General features: G+C 46.9%; 1 long non-coding RNA gene across 1 annotated transcript in view; it reads right to left on the bottom strand.

The window, feature by feature from the left end:
- The window catches only part of LOC137522941 (uncharacterized), a 58,823-nt gene extending 51,234 nt beyond the window's left edge, over positions 1-7,589 (bottom strand). The window contains exon 1 of the long non-coding RNA XR_011022486.1: positions 7,510-7,589. This is a non-coding gene — a long non-coding RNA (uncharacterized lncRNA). The remainder of the gene's footprint in view (positions 1-7,509) is intronic.
- Positions 7,590-12,389: the final 4,800 nt, after the last annotated feature.

Genomic DNA, 12,389 nt, shown 5'->3' with positions numbered 1-12,389 from the left:
GATCAGGAGAAATAAGAGGAAAAATTTTTTTTTCAAAAAGACCTTATAGTTTTTGAGAAAATCGATGTTAAAGTTTCAAAGGAAAAATGTAAACATTTAAAAACCCGCCGACTTTAACGGTTAATAGCAAAGCCTGCTTAAAGTTTAGGAACACCAAATTCCCAGGGTATATTAAGGGGATCAGTGGGAATAAGAGGAAAAATTTTTTTTTCAAAAAGACCTTATAGTTTTTGAGAAAATCGATTTTTAAGTTTCAAGGGCGAAAATGTCTTTTAAATGCGGAAAATGTCAGTTTTTTTTGCACAGGTAACAATAGTGTATTATTTTCATAGATTCCCCCAAGTGGGAAGAGTTTTACTTACTTCGTTCTGAGTGTGGGAAATATAAAAAAAAAACGACGTGGGGTCCCCCCTCCCAGACCTCTTTAACCCCTTGTCCCCCATGCAGGCTGGGATAGCCAGAATGCGGAGCACCGGCCGCGTGGGGCTCCGCACCCTGACTATACCAGCCCGCATGGTCCATGGATTGGGGGGTCTCGGAAGGGGAGGGGCAGCCAAGCTTTCCCCTCCCCCTCCGAGCCCTTGTCCAATCCAAGGACAAGGGGCTCTTCTCCACCTCCGATGGGCGGTGGAGGTGGAGGCCGCGATTTCCTGGGTGGGGGGTTCATGGTGGAATCTGGGAGTCCCCTTTAAAAAGGGGTCCCCCAGATGCCCACCCCCCTCCCAGGAGAAATGAGTATAGAGGTACTTGTAGTACCCCTTACCCATTTCCTTTAAGAGTTAAAAGTAAATAAACACACAACACATAGAAAAAGTATTTTAATTGAACAAAAAACATAACCACGAAAAAAGTCCTTTAATATTCTTAATTAACCATTAATACTTACCTGTCCCTTTAAATAAATGATCCCACGCAATATCCTCGGAAATGTTCTATCAGTTACAATGTAACAAAGTTATTATGTAACAACTTTGTTACATTGTAACTACGCCGCACCCGACGCCACTCGCCGCTCAGCCGCCGCATACGCGTCCGTGCAGGACGCTAAGTCCCCGCAGCTCCCGCTGTCCACCCCGCCCACATCTGTCACCCACATGTCACCCACATGTGGGTGACATGTGGGTGACATGTGGGAGAGGCGGGGAGGGCAGCGGAGCCGGCGGGGACTTAGCGTCCTGCACGGACCCGACAGAGCTCTGAGCTATACAGCTCAGAGCTCTGAGAAGCATCTTTGTATTTGGGCTCCAAGGAGCCCCATTGGTCCTTAGCAGACCAATGGGGTTCCTTCAAATCAGAAGGAACCCCATTGGTCTGCTAAGGACCAATGGGGCTCCTTGGAGCCCAAATACAAAGATGCTTTCGAGAGCTCTGAGCTATAGCTCAGAGCTCTGTCGGGTCCTGCAGCGCAGACGCGGCGGCGGCGGTGAGTGACGTCGGGTGCGGCGTAGTTACAATGTAACAAAGTTGTTATATTGTAATAACTTTGTTACATTGTAACTGATAGAACATTTCCGAGGATATTGCGTGGGATCATTTATTTAAAGGGACAGGTAAGTATTAATGGTTAATTAAGAATATTAAAGGACTTTTTTCGTGGTTATGTTTTTTGTTCAATTAAAATACTTTTTCTATGTGTTTGTGTGTTTATTTACTTTTAACTCTTAAAGGAAATGGGTAAGGGGTACTACAAGTACCTCTATACTCATTTCTCCTGGGAGGGGGGTGGGCATCTGGGGGACCCCTTTTTAAAGGGGACTCCCAGATTCCACCATGAACCCCCCACCCAGGAAATCGCGGCCTCCACCTCCACCGCCCATCGGAGGTGGAGAAGAGCCCCTTGTCCTTGGATTGGACAAGGGCTCGGAGGGGGAGGGGAAAGCTTGGCTGCCCCTCCCCTTCCGAGACCCCCCAATCCATGGACCATGCGGGCTGGTATAGTCAGGGTGCGGAGCCCCACGCGGCCGGTGCTCCGCATTCTGGCTATCCCAGCCTGCATGGGGGACAAGGGGTTAAAGAGGTCTGGGAGGGGGGACCCCACGTCGTTTTTTTTTTATATTTCCCACACTCAGAACGAAGTAAGTAAAACTCTTCCCACTTGGGGGAATCTATGAAAATAATACACTATTGTTACCTGTGCAAAAAAAACTGACATTTTCCGCATTTAAAAGACATTTTTGCCCTTGAAACTTAAAAATCGATTTTCTCAAAAACTATAAGGTGTTTTTGAAAAAAAAATTTTTTCCTCTTATTCCCACTGATCCCCTTAATATACCCTAGGAATTTGGTGTTCCTAAACTTTAAGCAGGCTTTGCTATTAACCGTTAAAGTCGGCGGGTTTTTAAATGTTTACATTTTTACTTTGAAACTTTAACATCGATTTTCTAAAAAACTATAAGGTCTTTTTGAAAAAAAAATTTTTCCTCTTATTCCTCCTGATCTCCTTAATATATTCTCCAAATTTGAGGCTCTTAGCATTTAAGGGGGCTTTGCTATTAACCCTTAAAGTCGGCGGCTGTTTTATATTATACGGAGCGTTACGGTTTAACGCGAAATTACGGTAGCGTTTAATGCGAAATTACGGCATGAACGAAACGCGAAATTTCGCGTTGAAAATTACGCTTACGGTATTTTCAATTACGATTTTAATGGCAATTTCGCTACGCTAATTTCGCATCGTAATCGCAAATTTCGCATGCGTAATTATAGTAATGCGAAATTACGAAAATTTCAGCTCAACTCTACTTCCAAGGCATACATCAAATGAGCTTACAGATCTACTATTAAAAAAGTGAGAGACACTCGCAAACTGTCCCTTGTTCAGGCAGAAAATTATGCTAGGTCCCAGGAAGTGGAATTCTGTTCCAGTCAATCTGCTAATGCTTTCGGCAATGGAAAATAGCTCAAACTAAAGTCAATTATCTTGAAGTAGAGCTAACCAAAAAATTCCTGTTGAGGCAAACACGCGTATATTTGAGCAGGGGGAGCATTACGGTAGCTTGGCTGGCCAAAGAACAAACCAATAAAGCCAGTATACCCCACATCCTCAACTAGATGGGCACTCTCTGCACCTTGCCACCAGACATTAATCAAGTCTTTAGAGACTACTATAAAGACCTCTACTCATCCAAAGCAACCTACACCCTAATTTCACTACAGCATTATCTTGGGGGTGTCCCCCTCCCACAACTGGAAGTGGAACAGGCTGAGTGCCTAGATGCTGATATCTCTGCAGATGAAGTTGAATTAGCAATTGCTAGCATGCAATCGGGTAAGATGCCGGGGCTGGATGGTATTCCTGTGGAATACTACAACCTATAAAAAGAAGATGTAGTGTCTTATCCCGGATTCCATGAGAACTGCTCTTATATTTGTGGTCCCAAAGAAAGATAGAGATCCCAAATGCTGTGTTTCCCCCTCCTGTTTGCCCTCGTGATTGAACCATCTGCAATTCGGCTTCATGTATCTACTGATGTTGTTGTGCTTTGTGTGGGGAGATTGGTCGAGAAGGTGGCACTATACGCGGACTACATGGTACTCTTTCTGGGTTACGCCGGATCCTCGCTCGCAGCAGCCTTACGCATTCTTAACTTGTTTGGTGTCTATTCAAGCATCTGCATAAATTGGTATAAATCCCTGCTATACTCTATTGATAGAGCTAACTCGCCTCCGCTCCCTCATGCTCAACTTAAATGGGTTCGTAGCTTTAAATACTTGGGAATAATAGTTGATGGAGATCTTAGCCATTTTTTCCTATTAAACCTCCAGCCTGTCATTGACCATTTCTGGTGGGTCAGGTGAACCTCTTCAAGATGCTTTTCCTCCCTAGATTTAATTATGTATTTCGCCAATCGCCAGTCTGGATAACCCAAACCGTTTTTTCAGACATTGGACTCCATCCTTTCTAGCTTTATTTGGGGGGAGGGTGTTCCGCAAATGTCTTTGGCTACTCTGCAGCTTCCCATTGATGGTGGCGGGCTCATTCTCCCCAATTTGCAAAAGTATTTTTTGGCATCGGTACTATGAGGTGGTGGTTTTCCCAAGATAAGCGTAACACGGCAGACTTATTGGAAGTAGCAATTGTTGAGTCACAAGAGTCGCTTACTAATCTCCCGTAGGAGAGGAGTGAACTAGTACTTTACTATAACGATCCCCATGCAAACCACCATGAAAGCTTGGGAGGTTAGCAGGGTTAGCCTGCAGAAGCCGAACACCCTCTCGCCCTTTACACCGCTATGGGGCAATCCCAGGATTTTCCACTTTGCCTCTATTCCTGATGTATAGATGTGAGACATGGGCCCTATGGGGTATCAAACAGTTAGTGCTACTTGCTCCAGCTGGAGTGCTACTTACCTTTCCGCAACTGAAAGCTAGATATCAGCTCCCTAATAGTATGTTTTTCTGTTACCTCCAGGTCCGTCACGCATGGCAAACCCAGTTCCCAGAAACATGGACATGGGAGTCAGACCTGCTGGACAGTGTACTCCTGCGTGAGAACCAGGATAGACTTCTATCTGAAGTGTATGCCATACTGATCCTTCAAACCACTCCTAGATTAGACAGAGCCAGGGCCAAGTGGGTGGCGGATATTGGTATGATAACCACAGGGTCGGACTGGGCCACAGTAGTACAGTTTTTTCCCTCGGTGGGCCCCGCTTTCAGGTCTCTGGTGGGGCCCCCCCCCCCCACCCTTGTCTGACAGAGCTCCAATTGCTGCCTGCAGCACAAAAATTCTCTTCTCAGTGCTATAATCACTCATGCTGAGAGCAGTGGCGTAGCTAAGGAGCTGTAGGCCTCGATGCAAATTTTACAATGGGGCCCCCCAAGCACTCTATACATAACAATTGAAACGACGCACCAAAACCTGCCAATGGCAACTACAGTGTCAGAGGTGCAAGAAAGGGATGGGAAATAGCTTGTTAATGATTACCATTGTTCAAAGTATCTATAGAAGTGATTATTAGGAGCACAGGACCAATAGAGAGGTAATTGTAGTTGATTGAGGGCCCTTCGGGGCCCCTTTGGCCCAAGGGCCCCAATGCGGTCGCAACCTCTGCAAAGTAGGACATTACTTTATATTGAAGGAGGGGACTCTATGCAAAGTTTTGCTGGGCAGCAGTGTCTCTGAATTACAATGCTGCTAAGATCATGTACATTTGGCCCTGTCCATAATACATAATGACCACCTTCCGGCGCATGGTCACACCCTTTTTTTCACTGCAATCATGGGATGTGTGGGCCCCAGATTGAAATTTCTTTGGTGGGCCCCCAGTGTCCCAGTCTGACCCTGGATAACCATATGGCATATAAAAAGTAGGAAAACATGTTTTTATTGAATATTATGTTAGGGTTTTATAACGCTTTAAGCTGATTTACAGAGTCTACTACACCCCAATCCAATTGCATGCTATTTATGCAGATAGATCCGAGCTTTGCCCCAAGTGTAAAAGGGAGGAAGGGTCCTTTTTTCACATGGTCTGGTGTTATGATATTATTCAGAATTATTGGGTGTTGGTTGGTGCATTATTGAGTGATGTTCTGGGCGAGAGAATTGTATTAGACCTTAAGAGGCTCCTTCTGGGCCTCTATACTGATGCTACACTATCCACTCAACATATTACCTTGGTTAATATGCTTTGCACATAGCAGGGGCGTAGCTAGAAATCACGGGGCCCAATAGCAAAATTTTGATTGGGCCCCCCCCCAAAAAAATAGTCATGTCACTCACTGTCCTCAGAGTAAAGATGTCGCGAACGATTCCCGAACCGTTCGCCGGCGAACATCGCGCTCCTGTTGCTGGGCACTCTCTGCGCATGAGCTTGACGTCACTCATGATGTCACGCACATGTGCAGAAAGTGCCCGGCAACAGGAGCGTGATCTAGGATGCACACTGCCGGGCCAGCGCAGGCATACTACTCCGGGTCACAGGGCACAGGGAGATTGAGATGTTCGCCGGCGAACGGTTCGGGAACCGTTCGTGACATCTCTACTCTGAGGACAGTCAGTGACATGACTATGTGCTCTGTAAAGTGCTGCAGAAGATGTCAGTGCTATATAAATACATAATAATATGGTAGGACATTAGACTATGACGATGGTAGGGATTAGAGTGTGAGCTCCTCTGAGGCCAGTCAGTGACATGACTATGTACTCTGTAAAGTGCTGCAGAAGATGTCAGTGCTATATAAATACATAATATTAATAATATGGGAGGACATTAGACTATGACTATGGTAGGATTAGATTGTGAGCTCATCTGAAGACAGTCAGTGACATGACTAGGTACGCTGTATAGTGCTGCAGAAAATGTCAGTGCTATATAAATACATAATAATAATATGGTAGGACATTAGGCTACGACTATGGTAGGGATTAGAATGTGAGCTCCTCGGAGGCCAGTCAGTGACATGACTATGTACTCTGTAAAGTGCTGCAGAAGATGTCAGTGCTATATAAATACATAATATTAATATGGTAGGACATTAGACTATGACTATGGTAGGATTAGAGTGTGAGCTCCTCTGAGGACAGTCAGTGACAGGACTATGTACTCTGTAAACTGCTGCAGAAGATGTCAATGCTATATAAATACATAATAATAATAAAATTGGAGGACACTACACTATGACTATGGTATGATTAGAGCTCCTTCGAAGACAATCAGTCAGTGACTATGTACACAGTAAAGTGCTATGGAAAACACAAACACGCAGTAAAGCAAGCTCTCTCTGTCTGTCTGGTTAACCACTATGCTCAGAAGACCAAAACTAGAATAACCATCAAACAAAAAATGACAGCGCTCATAGGCTGCAAATGAATTGTAGACCAACAGAGGTGTGCAGAGCCCCACAGGGCTAAATACATGCCTTGAATGCAAATCAGATCCAAATCATGTACTTGTCCTAATCTATAATTTGAATGCAATTTGAATGTGGGGCTCTGCATACGTCTGTTGGTCTACAATTCATTTGCAGCCTATGAGCGCTGTCATTTGTTTGATGTCTGTTTGAGAGAAATGTGTATACCATTTTATGACTAGCAGCACTAGGAAAAAAATCGTGTTTTTATCGTTAGATTAGTGGTAGGTCTTCCCCGAAAGGACCCGTCACCTCCGTGGGGAAGTCTAGTAGGGAATCATTTGTGCACATATTATTTATACTGATGCTAACGTCCTCCTTTGCTGTACCTGCTTTGAATGCATGTTGTGTGTTTTAGTCCACAATTGTGGAGCTCTGCACATCTATTGCAGGTAGTCAATTCGGGTGCAGCCTCTGTTTGGAAGCGCTGCCAATGTCTCCTTCTGTACAAAACTAGAATAACAATGACCAGTGAGGGAATGAAAGCTGTGGGAGGGAGGGGGAGAAAAGGAAAGCTGCCTGTCCTGATTAACAACACAAGATAGTAGCAGTAACAGGGCTGCCAGCTGGTCACTCTCTCCACAGCAGCTTTGCAACAGGAAGCGTGCTACGAGTAAGTAAAATGTCTGTAAGCTGCATTTCTCACTCCCTTACCCCATCAGCACAGAGCCTCCTCCAGGAATAGCTTACTTGACTACCATCTTCTTCCTTCAGTTCAAATCTCCAGGTCTGCTGGCTCAGCCCCACCCCTCAGCGCGAGAGTGGAGAGGAGAAGAGAGGAGGGGTGTTCTTCTGTGCTGTGCACACAGGCAGGAAAGACTGGATGATAGCGAACAGCAGAAAGCTGATTACTGGGACAACAACAGCTGATCTGCTGCCACGGCCCCCAGCTCTCCTGTCGGCAAGATACCGTCCTAGGTGGCCTGTGTGTGGTAATATGGCCGTGGTCACATGGCCCGATGTCCGGCCACATGAGGAGGGGGCGCTGTTGTTATAGAAACATGACGCATGGCGGGCGGCGATAGATTGCCGGGAGAGCCGCCCAGGGAGATGAGTTTCCTGTCCACTCGCACCTTCCGTGCACCACATGGATCCCGCAGCAGGCCCCCAGCAACATAAAAAAAACTACTACACACCATGGGCTTCCGGCCCCCCCTTGGCTACTGGTGCTACGGGCCCTATGGGCCCCATAGCAGCTGCTCTGGTTGCTATGGTGATCCCTACGCCAGTGGCACGTAGGTATGCCATGAAAGAAATTTTTCAAAAATGGTTTTTTCGTTCAACCTCCTTCTAGGGCCCTTTGGGTCAAGAGAGTTAAAGAGGAGCTGTTAGGTATAAGGTCTCAGAGAAAATAAACACATATATCAGTAGCTAAATATTGGCTGTACTTACATTACATATGCATTTCACTGTCCACGTTTGTACTTCACAGAATTTGTATATAGTATTTGCAGAGAATGATGCTCCTGACAGCTCATGGCAGGTTCCATGTTTGTCTGTCTCCTATGAAGCCAATTGTGATGTCATATCCTCCCTGCTTCCTGATGAGTCCACTCACAAAAAAAGCTCATAATGAATAACACTACTGTGCAGTGAATATTAATTAGCCATGTAGCTAGGAACAATAGCGGACTCCTGCAGTGTACTCTGCCCGGAGATTTATCAGTGCTGTGAGCAGCCCAGCATTACATGCTGTTGTAACTTGAGCCTGTAACTTCTCACTAGCAGCCGAGGGGAGGGTCCCAGAATGCTTTGCAGTATGGTATGCGGCCTCTCGGCCTCTTAAGGGCTTGGGAATACAGAGCCTTGCTGTCAGCACACATCAAAAGTAAGAGAGATTTTTAACTTCAGTATTGCCTTTTTGGCTTCCTTCTAAACTGTTTAACACAGGAGAATAGAGGTTTAAATTAGCTTTTGCAGCCTGAAAGTTACTCTTTAACAAAGCTATGACATGGTATAAAATGGCATATCTGAATAGGAATTGCCCTCAGAAATTTGAGATGATATGGCTTCCTTGGTCTGACTATTTTGCCTCTCACGATTTAACTACGGATGGATAACTCTCCCGTCACCTTCATGTATTGTCAAACAAAGGACTTGCATCTATGCTTTGTCATTGAACTACTGTACTGTATTACGTAACTGCCTCTTCAATTTTCTGTACACTGTTGTGCTCTCTACTGAATATTTGAAACCCTTATAATGTTGCATTCTGGTTCTACCTACTGTCTCTTGGATGTTGAATGAGTCCCCTTTAACTCCTGCTACATCACTGTGTCCAAGATCTTGCGATGCAAACTCGGGGAAGGAGGATGGGTTGAGTCAGGGTGGGGATTGGGGTTGTTGTTTTCCTTTTATTGTGTTTTTGAAATCAATAAAATACAACTGTTAAAAAAGAGAGGCTGGAAGAAGTCCCTATTATGCTAAAGAACACTATTTATCTTCACCTCTGCTATCCTATTAACCACATAAGGACTGGGCTATTTTCTGCTGATCTGAGCTGCGTGGGCTCTCCAGCCCACAGCACAGATCAGGTTGCAGCCAGGGTGACCAGACTTCCCCCCCCTTTTTTCCCCACTAGGGGGATGTCCTGCTGGGGGGTCTGATCGCCGCCGGCTATCTGCGTGTAGCAGGGGGCTTCTCAAAGCCCCCCTCCGCAGCGATTTCCGCCCTCCTTCTCTTTCCCTCCCCTCCTTCCCATGGGCGGCACAGGACGGCGATCCGTCCTGCACCGCCCCTGATAGGCTTCAGCCTATCAGATGCCGGCGATCCCCGGCCAATCAGAGGCCAGGGAACGCCGATCTCCTTTACGGTGCTGCTGCGCAGCAGTGCAGTATGATGTAAACCAGTGTTTTTCAACCAGTGTTCCGGAATGTTGCCTGGTGTGCCCAGTGGCGTAGCTAAGGAGCTGTGGGCCCTGGTGCAGGTTTTACATGGGGCCCCCCCAAGAACTTTATACATAGCAATTGATACAGCGCACCAAAACTTGCCAAGGACAACCACAGTGTCAGAGGTGCAAGAAGGGGATTGGGAACAGTGTGTTAAGGATTACTACTATTCAAAGCATCTATAGAAGTGATTATTACCAGCACAGGACCAATAGAGAGCTAATACTGTGATAGAGGTTGGACCCTTCGGGGCCCCTTTGGCCCAAGGGCCCCGGTGCGGTCGCTACCTCTGCACCCCCTATTGCTACGCCCCTGGGTGTGCCGTCCTCTTCTCCCCCTCCCGCCTGTCCCTACGGCCGCCGCTGTTATTAGCTTAGCAGCGGCCGCTCTCCCCTCTCCGGCGCGTGTATATTCTAGCAGCGTATCTCCGGCTGCTCTGTCTGTGTGATGCGGAAGGAGGGAGGGCTCGGTTCCCATAGTAACGGCGATACATATCGCCGTTACAGGAAGCCGCTGCCCTGCTTCCTTCCGCATCACACAGACAGAGCAGCCGGAGATACGCTGCTAGAATATACACGCGCCGGAGAGGGGAGACCGGCAGCTGTTAAAGGAATACTATCGATGTATGCATTTATTTTTAAATGCTGTATGTTGTAGCACACATTAGGACAAGTACTAGGAGCAATTTGATTCCTCACACAGCTGTTCCTCTCAGCTGTAAAATCCTCCGTCAGTTTTGGCCGTCAGTGTTTGATACAAATGTATCTATATGCTGAGGGCTCCCAGAGGGCTAAGCCCATGTCTGCACAGGGGAGTTGCTATCAACTCCTCAGTTTATAGTTTAATTATCACCTTGCTGAAAGAATCTTATTGATATGGTGGTAAGGGGTTAAAGATTCTAGCAATGTGTGTTTATTATCTTTGCTTCTCTTGACTGATAAAGATACTAATAATGCTAATTGTAAACAGTGGTCTGCCCCTCTCAGCAGCTTGTAAAGTGGATGCAGCCTGGAGTGAATCACCTCAAGCAGCAGCCAGACTGAGTGTAAACACAGACTATTGTTTATAGCTAGTTATATTCCAGCAATATTACAGCTCATTTAAGGTGGCCATACACTGGTCGATTTGCCATCAGATTCGACCAACAGATAGATCCCTCTCTGATCGAATCTGATCAGAGAGGGATCGTATGGCTACCTTTACAGCAAACAGATTGTGAACCGATTTCAGCCTGAAACCGTTCACAATCTGTTGTGGTGGTACTGCTGCTGCTGCCCCCGCCCGCCCGCATACATTACCTGCTCCGCCGGCGCGACTGCAGTCTCCCGGTCACCGCTGCTCTGTCTGCGCTCTGGTCTCCAGATCCGGCATGCCTCACTTCTTCTAGCCCGGCAGGAAGTTTAAACAGTAGAGGGCGCTCTACTGTTTAAACTTCCTGCCGGGCTAGAAGAAGTGAGGCATGCCGGACCTGGAGACCAGAGCGCAGACGGAGCAGCGGTGACCGGGAGACTGCAGTCGCGCCGGCGGAGCAGGTAATGTATGCGGGCTCTATTGCGTCGGTCGTCGGGCACTCGAACGCCGCTAGCGATGCGCTCTTTACCCGCGGGCGATCGACGGTTATTTTCCGCACGGCACGATCGACGGGATCGGACGAAATGGATCGAAATTCGGCGTGTAGCGTGAACGATTGGCAGCAGATTCGATCCCAGTGATCGAATCTGCTGTTGAAACGGGCGCAAATCGGGCCAGTGTATGGCCTGCTTTAGTTACCTGTTACCACCTCAGATCAGCCTATTTCTCCTCATGTCTCCTGCATGCTGTGAGTGACACAGTGAAATATATTTGTGAGCTGTGTGGCAGAGTAACCAAGCAGCTCAGGGTGACCCAAACTACTATGAGCTGTGTGAGAAATGAATTTTTAAGCAGGGATAGTGAGAGAGAGACCTGGGTGAATAAATAAAGTGCCCCTAGCACTAGTGGTAATGTGTACACTAATATACAGTATTAAAAAAAAAAGTCGTTTCAATCGATAGTACTCCTTTAAGCTAATAACAGCTGCGGCCGCGGGGATGGGCGGGAGGGCACTATACCGGGGCACTATACTGGCTATCCTGGGGCACTATACTGGCTATCCTGGGGCACTATTCTGGGGCACTATACTAGCTATACTGGGGCACTATACTGGGGCACTATTCTGGCTATACTGGGGCACTATACTAGCTATACTGGGGCACTATACTGGGGCACTATACTGGCTATACTGGGGCACTATACTAGCTATACTGGGGGGCTATACTGGGGCACTATACTGGGGCACTATACTGGCTGTACTGGGGCACTATACTAGCTATACTGGGGCACTATTCTGGCTATACTAGGGCACTATACTGGGGCACTATACTAGCTATACTGGGGGGCTATACTGGGGCACTATACTGGGGCACTATACTAGCTATACTGGGGGGCTATACTGGGGCACTATACTGGGGCACTATGCTGGCTATACTGGGGCACTATACTGGCTATACTGGGGCACTATACTGGCTATACTGGGGCACTATACTAGCTATACTGGGGCACTATTCTGGCTATACTGGGGCACTATACTGGGGCACTATACTGGCTATACTGGGGCACTATACTGGC

This window comes from Hyperolius riggenbachi, chromosome 6 (genome assembly GCF_040937935.1).
Source record: "Hyperolius riggenbachi isolate aHypRig1 chromosome 6, aHypRig1.pri, whole genome shotgun sequence".
Lineage (NCBI taxonomy): Eukaryota > Metazoa > Chordata > Amphibia > Anura > Hyperoliidae > Hyperolius > Hyperolius riggenbachi.
The sequence above is the reverse complement of the archived record's forward strand: the minus strand, read 5'-3'. Positions and strand labels throughout refer to the sequence as shown.